Raw genomic sequence first — 26,852 nt, forward strand, 5'->3', positions numbered from 1 at the left:
TAGAAATCAGAGCATGTCACTTTCTTCCCTAAAATATTGTGTATTAGGATGCAGGCTAAGCTGATGTAACAGAAACCCAAATATAGTGGCTCAAGCCAAGGAAGGAAGCTGGTTCAGGGTAAGAGGGTGGCCAAGCTGCATGCAGTCACACAGGACCCAGATTCCTACGTCTTGTTGCTCACCATACCATAGGGTGTTGCCTTCATGCTCCACAGTCAAAGCTGGCTGGACAGCCATATCCATGGGTTAGTCACTGGAATGAGGGAAAGAGGGGAGAATTCATGCCTGATCATTTTAAGAGCAAAGCCCAGAAGCTGCACACATCACTTTTACTCATATCTCATTGACAAGAACTTAACCACATGGCCACATATTTATGCAAAGACAGGTGGAAAATGTACCTTAAAACTGGTGGACATTTGCTGGTGAAAACTTGAGAGTTTTAGGGCTAAAAATCCGGGGAGAATCATATGAGGGATAACTAGTAATCCTTTCCATTCCTCTGATGACTGCTGGTGCCCACAGAATGAAACCAAAATCTTTTGCCATGACCTCTGAGGGGCTCTGACACGTCTCTGCCTCCCCACCAACTCTCCTCCTCGCTCACTCAGCGGCCTCCGGACCTCTCCTTTCTGCTCCTGGAACATGCCAAACACTGTCTTGCTCTAGGATATTTTCACGTGCGTTCCTTCTGTGCCTGGAATGCCCTGAAGTCAGATCTTCCCAGGTCTGTGTGCTTCTCATTATTTGGGTCTCAGCTCAAATGGCACCACCTTCAGAAGCCTTCCCTGCTCACTGTGTCTGAAGGGTCCAGGCTCCCACTGGCCTACCTTTCCCCAGTCACTTCCCATCATGCTTCTCTCTTTTCCTGACTCTCTCTGTTTGCCTCTCTGAACTTCTCTTACCTCTTTGCCTGCCTGCTTGTTTGCTTATTTATCATTTATCTCTCCCCCGCACACCACATCCCAGAATTTGAGCTTCCAGAGAGCAGGACCTTGCCTGTTCTCTGTCCTCTTCACTACCCTAGACCAGTACAGGGGACAGTGCCTGGCACATGGTACAGACTCAAATATTTGTTGAGTGAATCAATGGTCTGCCTAGGATCTGGTACAACATTCCTTAATGAAAGCTTTTCTCTGAAATTTTGGGAATAGTCTACTGCCCCTCTCCTCTGCCTCCTGAGGGTGGTCCATCTGGTTAGAGACATGGCCGCTCTGGGCTGGGTCCTGGTTGTTTACTCTGTGGCAGGTCAGTGTCATTTGTAATAAGTAACCTCATCTCCCACTGGGCCAATTCAACCTGTTTTCTGTTCCTGAGATGGGTATAAAACCTGCGTGTTATTTATATCCCTGGACACATGGGAATGAATGGATTATCTAAAATAGAAATAATTTGTTCTAACTTATTTAATCACGGGCAGAATGACTTTCAAACTGACTTCAATCAGTGGAGCTTTCAAATGACGCCCTCTTCCAGCCACTGCGCAGTCTTCTGCCACCTCATCCCTTGTGCACTTGGAAGGTGAAGGGTGTGGTATTTAGGACAAACAAATCTAAGAATTAGAATTCCCAGAGAGCTGCACAGGATGAGAACCTCGTCCAATAATAATAATAATCCTAAATGTTATTTATATGTCATTTCTCTGCCAAAGTCATCTAGGTAGCTCCCAAAAGGATCATGCAGGAAAACCCCACTGTGAGCATGTGCCAAAAGTCTTTATTAGTAAGGTTCAGCGGGTTTTAATTAAAAAGACCTCATTGAGTGGCCTTTCTCCTGACAGAATAGAGTCTGTTCTGAAGATGTGTGCTGCCAGTCAACCATGGGCCAGTGTCACCTCCTAGGACATTCCTTGAGGTCACCTATCCAAGAAAGGCAGACTCTTATACCCATCCTGAGATGTTCCTCTGCTCAAAATAGAATTCCAGAGCCGACGTGGCTAAAACATTGTCAGCTCCTATGGAGGCGGGACAGCAAAGGCCCTGAACACCGTGGGGCATGCCATACAAGGGATGTTACTTTTCAAACAGCTTATTGCAGTAGTAAGCAAAGGAGATTTCTCTGGATCATGAATAAATGTGGCTGTCAGTATCACTGTCACTGTTGAGTGAATTGGAACATCAGAAAGAGCATTTTAAAAACCCAGTAATCATTCTTACCCATTACTATACAAATACATTTCTACTTACTGATTCCTATGGGAATAAAAATGCCATAAGAAAAAAAAAAGAAGTGTTTTTCTCCAGTCATACTGAAGGATGGGCATGCCAGAATGCTCGGGGGAGATACTCAAGTTTAGAACTCTATCTTGGATTTGCAATCAGACGTCTGATGGGGCCTGGGTCCCACTGGCAAGACACAGCGGGTACTTTCCCACAGGTCCCTGATGGGCAGTGAGACCTCTGAGCCGGAAGAAGTTCACATGTTAACTGCCACTTCTGGTGGACCAGACTGGCATTTGCAGGCTCTGCATGTTAAACTGTTGACCTGGCGACCTGCAGAGTTCCAGGGAGTTTGTTTCTGCTCACAGAAAACAGCTCTGATTGGCAATAGCAGCTAATGAATTCTTACTTGGAGGCAAACATTGACTTCACCTTTGAGTCCCAAGGAACCTTAGGAAAGCTCAGGCTACTCGGAGCTTTTGGAGGAATTTCGCCTTAGAGCTGAGGATTTGGGTGAGATCTTATCATTGGAAGGAGGAGAAAGGTCAGTGTCCTACAGGCAGGGGACTTCCAGGTGTGGGGGTCCAGCCACCTACCCCTCAAGTAGGTCAATGCTGAACCAGCTATTAATCTATTTTAAAGGAATCTCTAGCACTGAGGGTATATAAAGGCACTCATATTAGAATCAGGGGGTTTTGTGACCAGCTCCCCACCTTTTACAAGGGAAGAGGTCAAGGATTTGGGAGGTGGCAATTCCCTGAGCTCATTAACAGCACAGCTCAAATGTTTCCTGGTCAGAAATTTCAAGGGCCCCCTCTGATGATGTGACAAATATATATAGCCTAACATTTTGTGTGAAAATGATCTGGATCTCTGAAAACCAGGAGCAGATGCAGCTCCACAAGAAGCATGATAAAAATGCCCCCACACACCTGCTGTGCAATGCAAGAGAGGGAGCATTCCTCAGCTCCCACAGGCATCATCTGTCCCCGGACTGATGCCCTCCTGGCCACCATGTCTTGGTATGGACTTTTGAGCATTGAAAGGAAGGCTGATGGTCCCGCGAGGAAGGAAAAGGGATGCCAGTTGTAGATCGCAGGCTGACCAATGAGGGCAGAGCTGCTATTATTCCAGCAGCCAGGCACTGAGAAATAAAAGGAGGGAAATAAAGAGGAAGAGACGAGAACATGACAATTTGCCTCCATTACGGCAATGAGGTCAAAGTCCATTGAGACTTGCCCAGAACTCTAGCCTTTGTCACACTGTAGGCTTATAGTCCTTTATTTCTGAGGGTTTGTATTGTGTGTGCATATATTTCTGGTTAACATGTTAATTGTGCAAGAATTTCCTGGGGATCGATTTTGTTCAAGGCACTAGGCTAGAGCAGTGAATAAGACACAAATCCACCCTGAAGAATCTGTGTCCAATGGAGGGGGCCAAAATAAATGAGACAGTGCCATGTGAAAAGTGTCCCAAAAGTAGGTTTAATGGAACTACAGAAGGGAGGGAGTACTGAAGTCTCACTGGAGGAACTGAGGATACTTTAAAGAGAAGGTGCTGAGTCTAGAAGATAGGGACAAAGAATGGAGCTCTTATGTTCCAAGCCAGTGTTATATCAAGGATAGTGAGTATTTCAGGCTTTGTGGGTCATAAAATCAGTTTCAACTACTTAACTCTGCCATTGTAGTGTGAAAGCAGCTGTAGGCAGTACTTAAGTGAATGGGTGAGGCTGGGTTCCAATAAAACTATTTACAGAAACAGGCATCGGGTTGGACTGACCACAGGCCATAGTTTCCCAACCCTGTTCTAACCACTTGATGGTCCAAAATCCATTTCATGCACACATCCACCCTCTGAGGCAGGTACAGATGAGAGACTTTTGGCAATTTGCCTAGAATAACAGACCCAGTAAAGGTGGAATCAGGATTTGAACTCAGGCCATCTGCCTTCAGAGTCTGCAGCCCTTAATCACTCATGCATCACTTATCCTTGAGACAGGCCTGCAAATCACCATCCTTTCCCCATTCATCTCCCTCTCTATCCCTTGTTCCCTGGGTTCCTTGTCCCGAACATTTTTTTTTTTGAGCACCCATAATATGCTGAGCACAGCACTGGGCAGTTTGGAGGAAACATCTTTAGAAAACATCTGAACCATAATCCATGAGTCCCATTGCTTTACAGTTCTGTCAAGGAGACAAGGCATATACAAAAGAGGCATGAGACAGTGTTGGGAGAGGCAGGAAGACATCCTTCCCATTCTGGAGGGCTTGTCTCAGGTAGGGAGTCCATTCGTGTAGCCCATCTGGCCTCTGTCCATCCAGCCCTCCCAGGAGGGGGAGGAATGTGTCCTAATCGGAGAGCCATGAAGGAGAACTGGGCACACAGTCAGACTCCCTCCTCCCCCCTCCCTCCCTGGAGCCAGGCTACCCAGAGGAGGCACTTGCTTTGCTCTGCTCCTCTGTGATAGAAAGAGTGTCAGGGCAGGTTCTGACAGAGAGCATCTTCCCCCTCGCTGCTTATGACAGGAGGCTGTGAATTCTGCTGGTCTGATTGCACGTTTATCAGCAATGAAGATGCTGTTTTGGTCTCCCTATGCCCTTCTGTTTTGTCTGATTTCTCAACTGGTTTGTAACTTGCTGGACATGCAGAGCATTAATAATTGGGTCTATTCAATTCCCCAACAGACAATGCAAGACAACACAAGACAAGTGCTTCTGCTTCTCCTTTCCCCTTAAACAAACGCCAGAGATTTCTGGGGTACAGATAGTCTAGAGAAGGGAGAGAGGCTGCAGGGGCCTTAGGAGGAGGGCAGGAGGAGCAGACCCCTTCATCGAGGAAACATGCGAGTCTTCGAGGATGAACACGGTTCTTATGGGCTAAGCTTGTTGCACACGGTCGTTGCTTCTTGAAATCAGAACCTTGGGGCTCTCATACTTGCAGATATTTTTCCCCAGGGCCTGTTGTCTGGAAAGAAGGAAGTCTGGCCCAGAAGCCTTGTGTAGGACACAGAAGTTAATTTCAAATGTCTAGGGCATTCTTTGAATCATAGAAATTTAGAATTAGGAATTGTAGAAATAATTGAGTCCAATTTTACAGCAGCAAATCCCAAACATAAGCTCTCTCTGTGTCACCAGGGAAGTTAAAAAAATACAGATGTCCAGTTGCCACCCCTAGAGATTCTGGTTCTGTGGTTCTGGGGAAGGGGTAAGGCTGGGGGAGAATCTTTAACAGGCTTCCTAGGTGATTAGGCAGCAAGGTTCGGTGTAGCCAGCAGGTGATCACCCAACATTCATTGCAACCCAGCCAGTGACCAGAGTTCGCCACCTACCAAGATAGCCATTCCTGCTATGGCGTTTGGTTGTGGTGCCCAGTAAATTTCATCACCAGGATCAGACTGAAGACCCTGTGAAGTGTTGGAGGGGCATGGCATGGACCAACCTGTGAGGTGAAACATTGAGCTGTACGAACATTCATAACATTCATGTTGTTCTCCCACTGAAGTCTCCCCCGGTCCCCAATCTTACCGTCTGGTCATTTGCACCCTGGCATTTACATGCATCTCCAGTGTTGCCCTAAATCTGACCACTAACTTCTGGTCACCCTACTCAGTGTTAGTTGCCTTGACCTCTTTGACATGGCTCAACTTTTTTTTTTTTCTTCCTTTCCTTTTCTCTCCTCTCTTACCCTCTCCTCTCCATCTTTATTAGGGTATTGGTGATGAACTGAACAATTTGATGAGTTTTGATGTACACATACACCCCTGAAACCCCCACCACAATCAAGATAATGAACATACCAATCACTCCAGAAAGTTTCCTCATGCCCCTTAGTCATCCCTTCCTTCCACCTCCCATCTCCAGGTGGCCACTCATTTTACATATGATAATTTTTCCCATCTCCAGGTGGCCACTCATTTTACATATGATAATTCTTCAGGTAGTATTTCACTTTTGGTGGCCAGCAAAGTTACTAAATAACCACCACTTACAGAATAGCTATTCTCTACCACAAATTAAAATAAAAAATATGACAATGAAATTTTTCTTTATGTCCATAACCCTTATACTAGCTATATAAGGAAGATCTTCATTTCTCCATGCTGTCCATGAGGGTATAGGACTGATTTACTCAAATGCCATGCTGAATTCTAGACATACCACATTTGCAGATTCTTCTGCTGTAACAGTTTGAAATTTTAACCATAATAGATATTTTTTTTCTTTTGGATTGCACTAATTCCCTCATTAGAAACCTTCCTGGTGCAGCCTACAGTGCCCAAGATAAAATAAAGAGTTCTGTAAATTCAGAGTCACTAACAATACACTCTTATTCTATATTGATCTTATTTCCAGTAGACAAGTAATTTTAGATACTTCATAGGCAGTCAGCAGTTCAAATAAATATTGCGTGACTGCTGTAAAAGCCTCTTGATATGGCTGATATTTCCAAACTGATCAGAAAGAGATCTGTGTTTGCCTCGGCAGGGGATGTGAAAGGCAGGATAACACCTCCTAATCCCATAAGGACGACGTGTGAAGCTTATTCTCCCATTAAGAATTTATTTATATCAGCCCTGAATCTGTGGAACATTTGATACAGTTTTAGCATTTTCATCTTATGAGAGGTGGTTTTCTGGGCAAAATGCAATTAGAACATTACAGATCAACTAGGATTTTTTTTTTAAGTACAAAGATGTTTTCTAAAGTCATAGTACACTTTACCCCCCTATATAAAACAATATATTAAATCCACATTAAAGATTTGGACAATACAACGATGATGACAGCAAAACATATTTCTTGCAAGATGTATGAAGTGAGTTTATTCAATGTTATAAACATAAGCCATAAGTGAATCTAAGGTCACTTCACTGTAGGGTCCCCTTTCCTGTGTCACCCACTGGGACATGAGACTAGGGCCGGATATTAGCTTCCAGACTTTGCCCTCCGCCAGTCTATGGCTCCATTGAACCTCTAGGGAGTTACTTCCTGCCTGTCAGTGGTTAAGTACAGATGTGGTTTTCTGTAGTTTTTTCAGATTGAGCTCCATTACATGCTCACTCGTTCATTCAACACATATTTATTGAACACCTACTCTATTTTAGATGCTTGGGATGTAACAGTAAACAAAATAGAGAAAATCATGGAGATGATATTCTGGTAGGGAGACAGTCAATGAAATATGTCAATAAGTGCATATACTTTAATGTATGGCAATAAAGGCTGAGATGAAAAATAAAGAAGGGAGGGGAAGAGAAGTTGTGTTTATGTGTGCACATGTGTGTGTATATGAGCAGGTGTGTGTGTCCATTTACATGTGTGTGAATGCACGCATGCACATGTGTGTTAGCAAGGGGCTTATAATTTTAGAAAGTGAAATTCACAGGACACAGTGCTTAAAGCCAAAGCCTATGTGCTTTTACTTGCCAGATGAGAAAATTCTAGAGAAGCAAGAGTGAGGGGTGGGAGTAGAATATGTGGGAGAATCAACGCAAGGATGGGTTTCATAGCTGTTCACTCAGGGTGTCAAATGCAACTGATCTCTGGGTCTCACAGGACTGACTTCTGAGAGGCCACACGAGCCATTACATCTCAGGGCACTTTGTCCAAAATGAGGAAGGGAGAAGAATTTGGCCACAGGTCCCTGTATCCCTTTGGGGCATTAACTACCCCCACAATGCTGGGGTGCAAATATGTGGGCAGCAAGCAGGTCCTGTGGCATCTGTCACTGTGCACAGGTAGGAACCCCCTGAAGTTCAAGGTGAGTGCAGAGGAGGTGTCTGACACAGAGACTGGGCTGGGGCAGGAAGCCCATCAAGAAGGTGACATTTAAGTAAAGGCCTGGAGCTATGTGACTATGTGGTAGAGGACATTGCAGGCAGAGAGAATACATGCAAAGGCGGTCAGGTGGGGGCATGGCTGGCATGTTCCAGCAGCAGGGGAGGCAGGGCAGCTGCAACAGTAAGAGAGGAAGGAAATGCTGGGGAGGTAGCCGGTGGTCAGGGCATGAGAGGATTTGGGTTTTACTCCAGGACTGATGGAAAACTGTTGGGCAAGGGAGGTTCCTGCAGAGTTCTGGCATGCAAGAATTCTGACTTACACTTCCTAAGGGTCACACTCTGGGCCTGCTCTGTGGAGGGTCAGCTCAAGAGGTCAGGGCAGAAGCAAGCAACCACTCAGGAGGCTGCTGCAGCATCCAGCAAAGCGGCGGTGACGCAGACCAGGATGAGGCGATGCAGGGGCTAAAAGGTGGCTGGATTCTGGATACACACTTGGAGTACTGCTGATGGGCTGAACATACAGGCAGCAGAGCAAGAGAGGAGGCAACGATGATTTTAAGGTCTCTGTTCTGAGTAATTAGAAGAATGCACCAGCCATGTATGGAAATAATGAAGACCATGAAAAGAAATAGGTGCAGGCAGAAGAGCGGGAGCTCAGGTTTGGACATGTAAGGTTTGAGAGAGCAAGCGGGCAGCTGGGTAGTGGAGGGATCCGGAGTAGACATGTGACTTTGGGAGCCACGGGCAGACAGACCACATTAACACCCGCTGGTCCTGATGAGACGGCCCAGAGGGTGAGCTGGGGTAGAAAAGCACAGAGGTCTTGGGCCTGAGCTTAGAGGTGATAAGAGGCTGGGAGGATGAGGGAAAACAGCAAGGGAGACAACAAGCCTGGGAGACAGAGGGAGAACAAGGGGTACAGAGCCCTAGGAGCCAAGTAAAGACAAGGCTTCAAATGTTTGCTGATTGGGAAATAATGGCGATCCAGTAGAAGGCTGCCCCCTTCATTTGTGGGCACTTTGGAAAGTTAGCGATAGCCTGAAGTTCTTCTTTAGTTCCTTATCTGTAAAGTGGTGACAGTAACATCTTCAAGATTGTTGTTGGAAGCTTCTGCAAAGAGCCTCGTAAACTGCTCATGGACTACGCGCCAAGTCGTTGTCTCACTTACTTCCATCAGCGATGCCAGCGTTGGTCCTTTTTTCTATCTCTCCTTTGTGTCTCTTTTTCTTTCTTTCATTTTCTCCCCCTATCCCTCTTTCTATCTTTTTCTTTTTGTCTGTCCCTTCCTCTCTCACCCTTCTTCTTCCTTTATTTTATTATATATTTTTTTCCTTATAGAGGAAGAAGAGCTGGGAGGACAGCGTTGTGCTCTGGAGAGTGTTAACTCTAGGAGGCAACACAGCGTGTTAAATGGGGCCTTTCATGTGCTTTCTGAGTTTTCAGTTTTGGCCAAGGTGCCCGAGGGCTAAGAACAGTGGGTGTCAGATGACCCATGGAAGGAACGTGAGGAGATTGTGAAGTAGGTGTTGTGACCCTTGGCTCACAGTCCCCCTTGCGGTGTGTAAGGAATCCTTGAAAGAGGCAGAAGTCAGAGAGAGAGACAGAGAAAGAGAGAGAGAGAGAGACAGAGAGACAGAGAGAGAGAGACAGAGAGACAGAGAGAGAGATAAAGAGAGAAAGAGAGACAGAGACAGAGACAGAGAGAATACAAAGAGACAGAGAGACAGAGCCAGAGAGCCAGAGAGACAGACAGAAACAGAGAGACAGAGACAGACAGAGACAGAGAGACAGAGAGAGAGAAAGAGACAGAGAGATACAGAGACAGAGACAGAGAGACAGAGACAGAGACAGGGACAGAGACAGAGACAGAGAGACAGAGAGACAGAGACAGAGGCAGGGACAGAGACAGAGAGAAGACAAAGAGACAGAGACAGAGACAGACAGAGACAGATACAGAGAGAGACAGTTAAAGAGAGACAGAGACAGAGAGACACAGAGAGAGACAGAGACAGACAGAAACAGAGAGAAAGAGACAGAGACAGAGAGACACAGAGACAGAGACAGAGACAGAGAAACAAAGAGAGACAGTGACAGAGAGAGAGACAGAGAGAGGAAGAGAGACAGAGAGAGAAAGAGACAGAGAGACAGATACAGAGAGACAATTAAAGAGAGACAGAGAGACAGAGAGATAGAAAGAGAAAGAGAAAGAGACAGAGAGAGAGACAGAGACAGAGATACAGAGACAGACAGAGATAGAGACAGAGACAGAGAGATAAAGAGAGATAGACAGAGAGATGAGAGAGAGATGAGATATTCTTTGGAGAAAGATGTCAGGATGCTGGTGTTTCCTTCACATGAAGCCATGTGGGCCAAGGGTACCTTTCAGGGGCTTGACATATGTCCATGGACATTTGAGAACTCCAGGGTCTTGTTCCTCATGCATGTCTGAAAACTAAAGGCTGGAGACTGACTGAGCAGCTAGCCAGTGGCAAAGCAGAGAGACAAGACTATTCCAGGAAGAGCTGAGTACCCAGATTGGTGCTTTCCTGAGCACCAGTTTTGACTGGACTGAAGAAATCCAACAGAGAGTCATCTGGAAAAGGTCCCTGGCACAGAGGACCCCTGGGCATGTCTAGGCATCCCTAGCAAGGGTGTGTGGTATGAAGGTGGGGGAGTGCCTGGTGCCAGAGGAGGTGATAGGGAATGACATAAACAACATGAGGCATCGCTCAAGTCAAGGTGAACGGAATCTCCTTGCCAGTGGATGCCAGCGTGGATTGCCCAGGTTCAAATCCATTTTCTAACTGTGGGCAAGTGAGAGACTGTCTTTCTGCTTTAATTTCCCCACTGCACTATTATAAGTGTATTCCCAGGAGCATCAACACCAGACTACAGCCATGCATGCCTTGCAGACTGTTTCCTCTAACCCTTCCTGCCCTGAGCCCAAGCCTGAGGGGCTTAAACCAGACACTGTGAGCCGGAGGGGAAGTTGAAGGAGAGAAAGGGCTTCTTCCTTCCTAAGATGTGCAGTGCTCTTCCCCTGCCAATAGATTTCACAATCTAAGTTAGGCCCCAGTGGGGTGGGGGTAGAGAAGGAAAGAACTTTAAATAAACACAAGAAAAATAAAAAATAAAAATACGGGAAAGAGATGGCATTGGTCTGATCTGGAGCTGTGCATGTCTGGGAGTGACAGGAAAAGCTATCAGCTCTGGTGGAGGGACTGACAGAGGAGAACCTCAGCCACAGGTGGTTTTGAGAGCATTTGTAGGAAGTAACCAAGTTACCTTCTGCTTGCAGCCAGACATGTCTAAAAAGCTCATTCAATAAATGCAAGTATAGATTGTCTTGAATCTGGTTTTTCCTGCAATTGCTTCCAATTCCGCCTGTAGGCCTTTGGAGCAGAGAAAGGTCTTTCAACCCTTTCACTCTAGGGATTGGCTGAGCAATGTTATTATTTCTGGGGATAGTCACTTCCCTTCCATGACAGTCAAACAGTGCTGGAAATATTGGAATTTCAATTTTGTCTAGGAGAAACCTGGGCGTATTCTGTGTGAGGAAAGTTGGAACATGTTGGCCTTAATGCAAATCATCCATGAAGAAGACTTGGAAAACCTTTGGAGTAGTTTTGATTTTTGACAAAACCCTTTGTTGAGTTATTCCCCAAGATATAGGAATTTTTCTCTGGGTTTTTCTAAGTGTCTTGCCAATTCCTTATTGTTTTCTAATCTAATTTATTATTATTTTGTGATCATTTTTCCAGGAGACACCTCCGTGGCTTGAAACTTCCAGCTGACTTAGTTAAAGTTGCCTCTGAATCATGGGCTTTCCTTGACTTACTGTTCAGGTATCTTTCATTTTGGCAAAGAACAGTTCCCAGCTGTGAGTGGAATCTGGAGCCAGTGCCTCAGGACTGACACAGAAGACAGTGTTCCTGCAGGACAGATGGCACCTCCAGCATTACTCAGACTGGCAGTCTAAGCCCATGTGGCCTTGGATGTGTGCCTGATGCCAAGGGTCAAGCCAACTTGTAAGTGGGCCCCAGGCCAGCTTAGCAGATGGGTGAGGTTGGAAATAGCCAGACCACACAGGGCCTGAAGAGGATCTATTCACTGGGGAGAGGTTGTAGCATTTTATCATCTCCCTGAAGGGCACAGGTACTTACACACAAAAATAATGATTTACTGCAGGAGTTTAAAGAGGTTTCTACACATCCCCAGTCAAATGCCCTCAAAGGTTGGAATCATGTGAAAGAATTCTGAATCTCAGCCTTTATGTGAATTGACCTAAACAGCTCCTTTTGGGCAGAAAACTGGGACTTTCCATAGTCTGATCATTGTGTCTGTCCTGAGGGTAGACTGAGTGCCCTTGGCTTGGGTGATGCGGGCACGGGAGTGGTAGCTCCGGATGGCTATCGCCGACAGAATGGGGTTGGGGACAGTGAGGCAGCGAAAGCCTGCAGAGGAAACGGGTTTTCAAAGCTTTCCCTCTTCCTCTGTTAGGACAGTCTCCGCCTCTCTCTCTCTTGTCTGTGCCATAAATACCTTGTCTGTTGTACAGCTGACATTCTGGAGTCTCTATCTGTGGCAGTTGGCTGACTCTGGGTCCTGCCAGCTGCGTGTCACGGGTGCCCTTGCAGGGGACATGGCTGGGACAATAAAGAGCGTCATGTGCTGATCTGTAGATCTAAATTTATTTTTGTTCAACAGGCAACAGGCTTACCTGGCTTGGTTGGAAGCCTGGAAGGTTGGAAACACAAAGCCTCCTGTGTGTGCATTCTGGGACATATGAGCGAATTTCTAGGGAAAGCTGGAGGCAGCCTAGCAAGGTGGTTCTGCTAGAGGTTTTGTAGATAGAGAAGGACAGGCAATGGACCCTGCACAGATGGAGGAGCTGTTAATGGCAAAGGAGATGCACTGTGATTGGCACGTGTAGTTCCTCATTCCAGAAAAAGCAAACAAGAGGGATGCTGAGTGCACTGCCAGCGACTCAGCGCTACCTTGGGCTGTGTATCTAAGTTTGAAAGACATGACCTCCTTCACCCAGAGAAGGTGTCTTATAATGTTGTGCAACAGTCAGGATAATTGAAGAACCATTCAACAGAACAGCTGGGAAGCTGGAGGGTCTTCGCATCACAGGTGTAAGGTAGCTGGCTGCCACCTTTATAAAAGTGTGTGTGTAGGGAAAGGTGGTCAGGCCACATTCAAAACTGCTTAACTTACTTAACATTCAAAACTTAAATTCACTTACTTAAAATTCAAAACTTACTTAACAGACCTTACTGTTTGTTAGACGTAATCCTCAGCACTTTACAACTGTCAACACATTCCGTTCTCATTGCAACCCTATGACAAAGGTACTCTTACCATGTGTGTTTTACAGATGATGGATTAGGTGACTTCTGCAAGGCCACACAGCTACTGGGATGCCGACTGGGAGTCACACCCTTACTCCCGAGTCCATATTCTTAATTATGTGGGTTTGCTTTACTCACCGTAAGTATAGCTCTGTTATATGGGCATGACTTCAGGCCTTCCTGCCTCATGGTTGGGGAGCTGCCTATGGACAAGGATCATGTCCAGTTTACCTGTTTCCTCCCAGCAAGTAACGCAGTGCCTAGTACCTAGTTAGTGGACACTCAGTGAATGTGTTTTAAAGCCACAGCTTTTGGTGCCAATGGCCATGCCATTATCTCCTCTATGGCACAAATTATAGAATAAACAACTTTCATTTTTATTTCTCACCCTGGCTGCCAAGCAGACTGCCACGCTCTGCCTGGGGCTCTGTGCCCTTGACTCTTCCTGAATGTCTATTACTGCAGGAAGCAGCTTGGAATGAACAGGCGGCTGCCAACTAGGTGTGACCAACCTCTCGGATCTGTTTGTACCAGCCATGGAGAGCCACCCACTGCACAAAGCAGCACTTTTGAAAGCACCTCCTCCCTCAAGATTTCTCTCCTCTGCCCCTAGAAGTTGCCTAGCAACCTCCCTCCTTCCTTCTCCCCGCTTCACGTGGAACAAACGCTGTTCTTCCGTTACCCCATCAGCAAACCTCCAAACTCTCTTCCCTACTTTTAACCCCTTGCATCTCTCTGCCTTATCCCACAGTCAAACTTTGCATGGATTCCATTTTCAAAACAAACAGACTGACCCAGAAAGCATCCCGTACTTTCTTGTCTTTAACATCTCGGTAGAAGTCTTAACCTCAAGATCAAACTACCAAAGAAAGAGACAAAAACACCAAACCAAAGCAAAAAAACCTACTGACTGGGGTTTCCTACGAGGAAATGTATTCAAGCTTCAAATAACCTTTTTCCCCTTAAAAAGTCAGATCATGTCATAGACCCATTGTGTATGATACCATTCATTACAGGTGCCATCAATAGGACATAAAGATAAGATGGAATAATATAGGAAAGTAACATACAGTCTTTTCACTTATTCTGGTGTTAAAATAAAAAATAAATGGAGACCAGCCTTGAAAATTCTCTAAGCAGAAAAAACCAGTTCAGTCATAAAAACAAAGCTTAAGTTAGCTCATTTTGCAAGACTAAATCGACCTGGGTCATTTCTTGCTAATGCCTCTGGAAATCAGAGGTGAAGTTCAAACTGTTTCCCAAGGTAGATGGGAGGTAAACCCTGACCAACTCCCTATGACTAAGATGACTGTAATATAAACTAACTGAGCTCACCCCGTCTTTACATTGTCTACCCATGAGCATGGCCCACCCCAGACTCTCAGCTGACCTGCACATGGCTCGCCACAGTTTGCATGTCCAGAATTGCAATTCCAAGGCTATTCCAGAAAAACTCATCTCTTTGACAATTTTGAGCTTGCCTCAGTTTACTTCTTTATCTTCACATCAATACCGGCACCGTAAGATGCCTCTCCTTTGCCTGTTGTTGCCTAAAGACACAGCTACTACTGGAGACGGGCAACGGGTGGCATCTCCATCCCTGCTCCCTCTAGAGAAAAAGGCAGGTTCCACGGATGAAAGGGGAGAATCGCCTCTTTTTATTTTGGTCCAGGGCATCTACTTAGCTACAGCCCTGAGTTTTCACAGGCACGCACCTATCTCTCAGCTCCTGACCCTAGACTGTGTTTCATCTACTAGACAGAGAAAAATGCAGCATGCTACCACAGTCTTGCTTTCAGGAGGAGGAGGAAACTAGAAGATGAACTGATTGGGGCCTAGGGCTTTATTTCACTGAGAACAAACAACCAGCAACCCCTCCCAAGTGACAAACTGCTGATGCAATAATAGGACTCTGTCAAACAAAAATGCTGTGGTGGTCCCCACTGCTGCCTACTATTTTGAACAATCCTCCGACACAGATTTCCAACTCTGTGTCACCTCAGAAGGGACCTCTGCAGTCTGATCAGAGCTTCCTGGGAGCAGGGCATGCATGACTTCACACACAGCCTAGCTGGGTGCGTCTTCGCCATTTGTTGGAGAGGAGGGGATTTTAGACTCTGTCTGGATTGCCATGTACAGTTGTTTAGGTTGCACACTACACAGCCTGCACAGCCACTAGGGCAGCCCTGGACCTTTTAAAGCTCATTGTAATTCATCCGTAGAGAGTGTCCTTTACTCCTCCACCTTCATCCTTCCAGTTTTTCTGTCCCACATATCTGTTCTACTTAAGCAAGTAGTCATTTGTACAGCTACATTTGCATCATATTGGACTTTAAAATCAATTTAAAAAAATTCCAATCTGTATCTCTTCTTTTTTAACTGAGGACTGGTTTCCCAGTAAAGGAGAGGTAAAGGGGAATGGAGGCAGGGGTACAGTCAGATCCAAGCCCAGCCTTGCCCTTCCTGGCTGAATCCAGTCTCAAGTTCTCTTTCTTCTATGAGTTCACAGCCCTGTGTCTAAATCCAGATCTGACAGCAGACATGAAGGGGTGGGCAGGAGGGAGAAGCTGATCCCAGCTGCAAAGGGATCTGCACAATTTCATACCAAGAGTCTTTATCGAAACTCCCCATCCCCATGGTAGTTTCACTAGACTATGTAGTCATTTCTTCTTTATCTCTAGGTGCAGAAGACTGGGTTCTGTTAAAATTACTGCCACAGTCCATGGTAGGAGAGCTGGAGGACACAGACATGGCAGGCAGAGTGACAGTACACACAAATTTCTGTCACAGAATTAATTCTTCCCTACAGTTTTTTGTGCTAAAGAATTTCTTTCAAATGTTCAGTGTTGAGCTTTGGGGGAAACTTTGCTAAATGGAATAAAACTGGGGGAAAAATGTCTGATTACCCTTGGGAAAGGTAGGTAAAATATTCATATTATTGCTACATTGATAATAGCCACTATTATTTGCTGAGCACTTACTCAATGCCAGGCACTTAGATAAGTAAATGTTTTACATGAACTTCCTCACCAAGTTCTTTCAACAGCCCTGTGAAGTTGGTATTATTGGCCTTTCCCATTACACAGATGAGAAAACTGAGGCTCATACAGACTAAGTAATCTCTGGAAACTTGTGATCGTCCAGATGTCAGAGCCCAGATGCCTCCTTCCAAATGACCTAAAATGAACTTAAATAGTTCATTCTGTTCTAAGGCATTATTATTAACTTAAATAGTTGATTCTTTCCTGAAGCAGAAAAATGCACACCCAACAAAAGAAAAAATTGAGAAACACTGACAGTTACTAATATAGACAAGCAGCAGCTGGAAATTATACCTCCCTGGATCCTTCAAGCCCTCTGGTGGCCATGTCAGTTTTTCAACACACTTCTCTCTTCTCAAGCTCCTCTTAATGTACTCCCTTGGAGCACAAGTATCTGTTTGATTAACTTAAAGGATGTTCCAGTGGACTTGTTTTCCTTCCATTTCTGACACTTCACATTTTGCAGAGTAAAGGAGAGACAATGTGATCTCCAGACCCAGAGCCCTGAAGGATGGCTTGGCTGCATTTGCTGCAGCCTCTTCAGCTCCTCGCTCTGCCAATGGACCTGGTAGATGCTTCCTTCTGCTCTTGCCTAAGGTTTGTAATCTCAGCACAGCTGCATTTCTGGAAGAAGTAAAATGAACTACATGGTCATGTTGGACTCTTGAGGACTCAGAGTTCAAGTCAAAGGAATGGTAGCCAAGAGAAACAGTAAGGCAGTCCTCTCCTTCTGCAGTCATACGAAGCAGGTTTTGAGCAGGATAGGGAGACATAGAACCTCCAAACTCCCACAAAACACAAGAGTCCTCTGGGCCCCAAGTGTCAGCAATATAAGCCATTCATATTAAACTTTGGATTAGACTCTCTATGACAATTTGCTCTTCCTCCCCAGGGCAGCCCCACACAGCTGTGCAGGTTGAACACTGACCTACCTAGGGAAGGCCAACATGAAAAATATAGCTATAGAAGACTTTAATATTTATTGCATCAAATTTCTGGCAGATAGCAGCAAAGATTTTGATAAAGGGGTGCCTTGTTCTAACTCATGCAAAGGTGCCATATGGACTGGCAGTGACTCTGCTACTCTTCCTGGTAAAGAAGGCAGATGGCTCAGGAGCAGGGAAACCCTGAGGTGGGGACAGCAGTAGACAGGAAGTCTTTGTAGAGAAGTAAAAGGGTACCTGGGTTTGAAGGTTACTTTGCCACTGATCAACATCATGTCCTCAGAAGTTCCTTAACTTCTAAGTCTCAGTACTTATCTATCTCATGGGCATAATGGTAGTAGTACCAATATTGCAGGTTCATTGTTCAGATTAAGAATATGTATTATGACATAAAAGCATCAAGAAGTAAAATAAAATAAAAACAATCTGTAATTCCTCCACACACACCCCCACAGAATGTACATGTATGCATACATGAATATGTGTATATGTGTCAGGCTATCTATCAATCATTTATCTATCCATCCATCCATGTATCATCTATATTTCTATCTGTTATCTATCTGTTTAATCTCACCTTGCCTTATATTAGTCATTTAGAAATCATAGCTCTCTTTATTATAAGACAGAAGAGACCAAGTTCAAACCAAGATTCTTGGTTGGCAACATGCCACAGACGTTCTGCTCATGTTTCCCAGCTAGCGCCTAAATAGGAAATGATTTTCACGTGACGAAATTGGTTACTAAATTCAATGTCAGATCAAGATTATCTATGATCAATACTTCATACATTAAATACCAACAATGATGATTTTAGAGCATTCATTGTTTGCTATGATGAAATTATGTTGGGTTGTGAGAAGAAAATTAATAGAAGATGGTCGGATTCTGAACTGGTACAAATATTCACTTATTCATATTTTGACCAATTGCTTACTCTGTGGCGAGCACTGGGCTAGGAGCTGTGAAAGCAGAAGAGAAGGTGCTAGTGTAGCTTAGGCTAAGGTACCAAATCGAACTAAGTAAGAAATGCCTCAAGACCATAGAAGATTGTATTTTTCTCACATAAGTGTTCTGAGAGGGTGCTCAGGCTGAGGGAGCAGGTTTTCTCTCATCTTTGGGTACCTTTCATCTCTGGCTTCTTGATGCCTGAAGACCTCGTCACCAACTACAACCAGCCAAAGGAAGGGGAAAGAGCAAAGAGGAACAGGTAGGGTGATTTTTCATGGGCCAGGCCAGGAAGTGGCCCACACACTTCTGCTTATATTCCACTGGAGAGAACTGAGCCATGTGGCCATTCTTAACCAAAAGGAACCTGGGAAATATCATTTAGTTTTGAGCTCATGAAGGGAAGAACACATATTGTCAGTCAGATAGTGAGGACTTCCCCAAGAGGACTGTGCCTCCTGAAGGGGCCATACTGTAGGATGACTGAGAATTGCTGGACATGGAAAAAGAGCCTCTGAACAAACTATGATTGGAAATAGGGCGAGCAGCTGGGCTGTGTTCCAAGCAGTCACTGGGAAGATTATGAAGTAAAGAAGCAAGGATGCCAGCTTCCACAAAGGGAGTTGACAGCCACAAATTGATGGGCCTATCTTTATCTGTGCACAGGGTGAAAAGATACAGTCAGCTGCCTAGGGGGAGTGTCTCCATCAGTGGTGCTGCTTTCGGGCACTCAGAATACCTTCCTGACCTTCATCATTGGTCCCAGTGAAGGTCAAGTTGCTCAATCTTAGTATTGCTGAATATATTTCAACTGTGTCCTCATGTGAGGAGAGGGGATTCAAATGACTTTGTGGAGGAGCTTTACAAGGAACATGGATGTGATAAAGACCAGGTGTGTAGGAGCTCAAGGCCCCTCATGACCCACCTCTTCAGGTCACGTAGAAAACTGTTAGAACACCTAGATCTGAATTTTGATCCTTACAACAGATTTGTGAATCTGTAGAGGACAAAACTGTTTGATGGCCCCCAAGATTCCTGCTCTCTGCTGCACACACCCTGTATAATTCCCTTGTATGTGGGATCTGTGAATGTGATAGGAGAATGGCTTTCCTGAAAAGTTCATGTTAAATGGCAGGGTTACTGGCATAGACACTCTCATTACTTTATATTATGTAAGATTTCATCATAGCCCACTGGAGAGAGGTTCTCTTCTGGGTTTGAAGGCCTTTAGGAGCTGAGCCTGGTTCCTGATTAATAGCCACATGAAAACAGGAACCTCCACCCAACAAATGCAAGGAACTGGATCCTTCCAGCAACTACGTGAGCTTGGAAAAGAACTCCAAGCCTCACAGGAGATTGCAGCCTCATCCAACACTTTCATTTCACAGCAGTGGACACAGCTAACTTGTGCCTGGACTCCTGATGCACAGACACTTTGATATAGGAAATTTGTGTTGCTTTAAGTTGCTAAATTTGTGGGAATTTATTACATAGTAATAGAAAACCAAAAGAGGTTATTTAGGTAAGTTGCATAACTTTCCTGAGCCTCCAGTTGTTTTGTTTTTTGTTTTTGTTAATCTCTAAAATGGGCGTTACTTTTAGATTTATTCCAACAACCAAGTGAGATAACATATCTAAAAGTGTTTTAAAAATCATCAAGTTACCAACACTGGCAAAAAGGGTTTATTAATAACAGGCTGTCATGCCATAAATTAATACTGAAGGGAAAAACAAGGGACTAAGCATTTGTTTTATAAAAGTATACCTAATTAGTGTTTATTTTTAGAAATCATTCTAGTCTTCCCTGCTATTTAATGATCTATTTTTTCCTCCTTAGCAATCAGAGTTAGCAAGACCTTCTGGCATGAGATTCCATGTGATTCTGGGGATACAAACCAGAATGTCTCCAAGATGAATTGCACTGTGTAGGTTATTCCTATTTAAGAAGTAGCTGCAAGAAGGTTTTGAACATTATTTTGCCCTCCAGCCAACTCAAGTTCCCAATGTTGCTGGAGTTGCTTTCACAGTGAAAATAAGAACAGGCCTAAAGACTTAAGGACAGACAAAACCAACAGTAACTATTAGTGGCATTGGCACATTTTAGTTGAATGACCTTTTCATATGTAAAGTTTTCCAAGGCTATGTCTGCTCGATTGGTCTTGGGGATTCCCAGGGGTCTGCAGACCGCAGTTTGAGAACTGGCACACAGAAGCCAATACTGCGAGAGCTAGGGAATCAAGTGGGAATGATTTGCAGCCTTTTTGATTGTTAGACATTACAGAGGCAGCTCCAGATAGCAAATACATTCTTGGAATAGACAAGACCTTTCAGGGAGTCTGTTGAGGTCAAAACTATTTTCATAGTAATATTAAGATATTTGTCTTTGTCTTGTCTTGACATTTTCCCTGATGCTTCAAAGACAATAGTGAGTAAAGCTGCTGGGTCTTTAGGCCCAGTCAAGGCAGTGGTACCAAACTGCCAGGAACTCTCAGCAAAATAAGCAAACATTTAGAAACCACTATAAAACCAAAGCCATTTCCATTTAAAAATGTTTATGGTGAAGCAGCAATAAGTATTAATTTTCTTAATTCTCAGCTCTTGAGTACATGCCCTTTTAATATTCTGTGTGACAAAATGGGAAGTATGGTTAGAGCCCTTATGTTTGCCAGCCCAGTTATGACTGTCTCAAGGAAAAACACTTGTGTAATTGTCTGAGTTTTAAACTAACTATCCATTTTTTTCCCCCATGGATCACCATTTTTATTTGAAAGAAGAGCTAACCATGGCTATTTAGATGTGTATTAGGCAGACATTTTCTCAAAAATGACTAAGCGAGTCTGTCACTTCAGGAAACAACTGACAGTATTTGCTGCCAAAGATAACATTTGAGTTTTCCAGCAAAAATTAGAAAAGTTATAATTTTGGGAAACTTCTTGACAGCTTCCTAATTCTTAAAGACTTTACTGATAAACTCATGAACTGGTATTAATGACTGTGATTTTTAAATATTGTCTAATGAAATGTGTCAACATGTGGAAGATCTGCAGACCTTAGTGAACCAATATTTTCTAATAACCAGTATTATAATATGATGTTGCAAGATCATGCGTGAATAAAAGAGCCATTCAAAGTGGACCTAAAGTAGACCAATGGGTTTACTATAACAAAGTACAAAAGTTCATGGATATGTTCAGATTTTATATGGCAACTAACCTTTAAGAAATTACCACTGACTGAGTTTTGGTGTAGTATAAAAATGAATAGCCACAGGGATTAAAGATGGCAGCTTGAGAGGAGAGACAGAGGCTTCCTCCTAAAACTGGATACAATTAGAAAATTTAATTGGCGCAACTAATCCTGAGAGAGCAGCAAGAAAGAGGACGGTGTCAGACTGCACACACCTGGAGAAAAGAGCAGACCTCAGCGAATGGGGTAACGTACCAGAGTTGTGACTCCCAGGACCCGAGCCCCTCCCCCACCCCAGCTCACCGGTGGGAGGAAGGCAAACTGAGCAGGGAGGGAGTGGAAGGCTTGGGACTGCTGAATACCTAGCTCCGGAGATCTGCTCTGGGAGCACAAACCTACATTTCATGGTGCTTTCATGAGACTCACATGGAAAGTTACTACAGGCAGAGTTCCTGGGGAGACTGGGATTCTGGCTCCTTGTGGAAAGCAGGGATCCATATCCAGCTGCTCTGGGACAAAAACTTATACCTGTGTGCCTGGCCCTCTGGCTCAGGCAGTGGAGACAGGCACAGGAGCCAGGAGGCGGGGAACAGCTCTTTCCTCCCCCCAGGCACCAGTACCGCTCCCCTGCGACCCCCAACATTGCTTCAGGGGCTGAGAAGCTCCAGAATAGAGCTTCTGGACACTAGAGGGTGCCATATACAAACAAGAAACACCAAAGGAACCTTGTCAAGAGTAAAACTGTGAATACAACTTCTGAGAAAGATTTAAATGATATGGACCTCATGACTCTTCCTGAAAGGGAGTTCAAAATAAAAATCATCAACATCCTAATGGAGGTACGGAAAGACATCCAAGAACTCAGGAATGAATTTAGGTCGGAGATCCAATCTTTGAAGAGCACAATGGAGGGTATTAAAAGCAGGTTGGATACAGTGGAGGAGACAATAAATGAAATAGAAACTAGAGAAGAGGAATACAAAGAAGCTGAGGCACAGAGAGAAAAAAGGATCTCTAAAAATGAAAGAATATTGAGAGAACTGTGTGACCAATCCAAGCGGAACAATATTTGCATTATAGGGATACCAGAAGAAGAGAGAGAAAGGGATAGAAAGTGTCTTTGAGGAGGTAGTTGCTGAAAACTTCCCCAATCTGAGGGAGGAGATAGTCTCTCAGGTGATGGAGATCCACAGATCCCCCTACACAAGGGACCCAAGGAAGACAACAGCAAGACACATAGTAATTAAACTGGGAAAGATCGAGGATAAGGACAGACTGTTAAAAGCAGCCAGAGGCAGAAATAAGATCACATACAAAGGAAAGCCCATCAGACTAACATCAGACTTCTCAGCAGAAACCTTACAGGCCAGAAGGGAGTGGCATGATGTATTTAATGCCATGAAGCAGAAGGGCCTGGAACCAAGATTAATTTATCCGGCAAGATTATCATTTAAATTTAAAGGAGGGATTAAACAATTTCCAGATAAGCAAAACTGAGAGAGTTTACCTCCCACAAACCATCTCTGCAGTCTATTTTGGAGGGACTGCTATAGATGGAAGTGTTCCTAGGGGTGGACAGCTGTCACCAGAGGTAGGAAAATTATGGTAGGGAGGGTGGAGCAGCTGATTGCGAGGCAAATGCAAAATTAAATTGACTATCCCCAAAGCCAATCAAGGGATAGAGAAAAAGTATAGAATCTGATACCTAATATATAAAGAATGAAGGAAGAAGAAAAAGGAGGAGAAATAGAAAAGAACCGTTAGATTGTATTTGTAACAGCCTACTAAGTGAGTTAAGTTAGACTCTTAGGTAGTAAGGAAAATAACCTGGAACCTTTGGTAACCACGAATCTAAAGCCTGCAATGGCAATAAGTACATACCTATCGATAATCACCCTAAATGTAAATGGACTGAATGCACTAATCAAAAGACATAGAGTCACTGAATGGATAAAAAAAGAAGACCTATCTATATGCTGCTTACAAGAGACTCACCTCAAACCCAAAGACATGCACAGACTAAAAGTCAAGGGATGGAAAAAGATATTTCATGCAAACAATAGGGAGAAAAAAGCAGGTGTTGCAGTACCAGTATCAGACAAAATAGACTTCAAAACAAAGAAAGTAACAAGAGATAAAGAAGGACATTACATAATGATAAAGGGCTCAGTCCAATGAGAGGATATAACCATTATAAATATATATGCACCCAACACAGGAGCACCAGCATATGTGAAATAAATACTAACAGAACTAAAGGAGGAAATAGAATGCAATGCATTCATTTAGGAGACTTCAACACACCATTCACTACAAAGGACAGATTCACCAGACAGAAAATAAGTAAGGACACAGAGGCACTGAACAACACACTAGAACAGATGGACCTAATAGACATCTATAGAACTCTACACCCAAAAGCAAAAGGATACACATTCTTCTCAAGTGCAAATGGAACATTCTCCAGAATAGACCACATACTAGGCCACAAAAAGAGCCTCAGTAAATTCAAAAAGATTGAAATCCTACCAACCAACTTTTCAGACCACAAAGGTATAAAACTAGAAATAAATTGTACCAAGAAAGCAAAAAGGCTCACAAACACATGGAGGCTTAACAACACACTTCTAAATAGTCAATGGATCAATAACCAAATTAAAATGGAGATCCAGCAATATATGGAAATAAATGACAACAACACAAAGCCCCAACTTCTGTGGGACGCAGTGAAAGCAGTCTTAAGAGGAAAGTATATAGCAATCTAGGCATATTTAAAGAAGGAAGAACAAACCCAAATGAATAGTATAATGTCACAATTAACAAAATTGGAAAAAGAAGAACAAATGAGGCCTAAAGTCAGCAGAAGGAGGGACATAATAAAGATACAAGAAGAAATAAACAAAATTGAGAAGAATAAAACAATAGAAAAAATCAATGAAACCAAGAGCTGGTTCTTTGAGAAAATAAACAAAATAGATAAGCCTCTAGCCAGACTTATTAAGAGAAAAAGAGAACCAACAGAATCAGAAATGAGAAAGGAAACATCATGACGGACCCAACAGAAATACAAAGAATTATTAGAGACTACTATGAAAACCTATATGCTAAGAAGCTGGAAAACCTAGAAGAAATGGACAACATCCTAGAAAAATACAACCTTCCAAGACTCACCAAGGAAGAAACACAAAATCTAAACAAACCAATTACCAGCAAAGAAATTGAAGCGGTAATCAAAAAATTACCAAAGAACAAAACCCCCGGGCCAGATGGATTTACCTCGGAATTTTATCAGACATACAGAGAAGATCTAATACCCATTCTCCTTAAAGTTTTCCAAAAAATAGAAGAGGAGGGAATACTCCCAAACTCATTCTATGAAGCCAACATCACCCTAATACCAAAACCAGGCAAAGACCTCACCAAAAAAGAAAATTACAGACCAATATCCCTGATGAACATAGATGCAAAAATACTCAACAAAATATTAGCAAACCGAAATAAAAAATATATCAAAAGGATCATACACCACGAACAAGTGGGATTCATCCCAGGGATGCAAGGATGGTACAACATTCGAAAATCCTTCAATATCGTCCACCACATCAACAAAAAGAAAGACAAAAACCACATGATCATCTCCATAGATGCTGAAAAAGCATTTGACAAAATTCAACATCCATTCATGATAAAAACTCTCAGCAAAATGGGTACAGAAGGCAAGTTCCTCAACATAATAAAGACCATATATGATAAACCCACAGCCAACATCATACTGAACAGTGAGAAGCTGAAAGCTTTTCCTCTGAGATCAGGAACAAGACTGGGATGCCTACTCTCCCCACTGTTATTTAACATAGTATTGGAGGTCCTAGCCATGGCAATTAGACAAAACAAAGAAATACAAGGAATCCAGATTGGTAAAAAAGAAGTTAAACTGTCACTATTTGCTGATGATATGATATTGTACATAAAAAAACCCTAAAGACTCCACTCCAAAACTACTAGAACTGATACCAGAATACAGCAAAGTTGCAGGATACAAAATTAACATACAGAAATCTGTGGCTTTCCTATACACTAACAATGAGCCAATAGAAAGAGAAATCAGGAAAACAATTCCATTCACAATAGCATCAAAAAGAATAAAATACCTAGGAATAAACCTAACCAAAGAAGTGAAAGACCTATACCCTGAAAACTATAAGACACTCTTAAGAGAAGTTAAAGGGGACACTAACAAATGGAAACTCATCCCATGCTCTTGGCTAGGAAGAACGAATATTGTCAAAATGGCAATCCTGCCGAAAGCAATATACAGATTTGATGCAATCCCTATCAAATTACCAACAACATTCTTCAATGAACTGGAACAAATAGTTCAAAAATTCATATGGAAACACCAAAGACCCCGAATAGCCAAAGCAATCCTGAGAAAGAAGAATAAAGTGGCGGGGCTCTCACTCCCTAACTTCAAGCTCTACTACAAAGCCATAGTAATCAAGACAATTTGGTACTGGCACAAGAACAGAGCCACGGACCAGTGGAGCAGATTAGAGACTCCAGACATTAACCCAAACATATATGGTCAATTAATATTCGATAAAGGAGCCATGGACATACAATGGGGAAATGACAGTCTCTTCAACAGATGGTGCTGGCAGAACTGGACAGCTACATGTAAGAGAATGAAACTGGATCACTGTCTAACCCCATACTCAAAAGTAAATTCAAAATGGATCAAAGACGTGAATATAAGTCATGAAACCATAAAATTCTTAGAAAAAAACATAGGCAAAAATCTCTTGGATGTGAACATTAGTGACTTCTTCATGAATATATCTCCCCGGGCAAGGAAAACAAAAGCAAAAATGAACAAGTGGGACTATATCAAGCTGAAAAGCTTCTGTACAGCAAAGGACACCATCAATAGAACAAAAAGGTACCCTACAGTATGGGAGAATATATTCGTAAATGACAGATCTGATAAAGGCTTGACATCCAAAATATATAAAGAGCTCATGTACCTCAGCAAACAAAAAGCAAATAATTCAATTAAAAAATGGGCAGAGGAGCTGAACAGACAGTTCTCCAAAGAAGAAATTCAGATGGCCAACAGACACATGAAAAGAAGCTCCACATCGCTAGTTGTCAGAGAAATGCAAATTAAAACCACAAAGAGATATCACCTCACACCAGTAAGGATGGCTGCCATCCAAAAGACAAACAACAATAAATGTTGGTGAGGTTGTGGAGAAAGGGGAACCCTCCTACACTACTGGTGGGAATGTTCATTAGTTCAACCATTGTGGAAAGCAATATGGAGGTTCCTCAAAATGCTGAAAATAGACTTACCATCTGACCCAGGAATTCCACTTCTAGGAATTTACCCTAAGGATGCAGCACTCCAGTTTGAAAAAGACAGATGCACCCCTATGTTTATC

Source organism: Manis pentadactyla, chromosome 1 (assembly GCF_030020395.1).
Source record: "Manis pentadactyla isolate mManPen7 chromosome 1, mManPen7.hap1, whole genome shotgun sequence".
NCBI lineage: Eukaryota > Metazoa > Chordata > Mammalia > Pholidota > Manidae > Manis > Manis pentadactyla.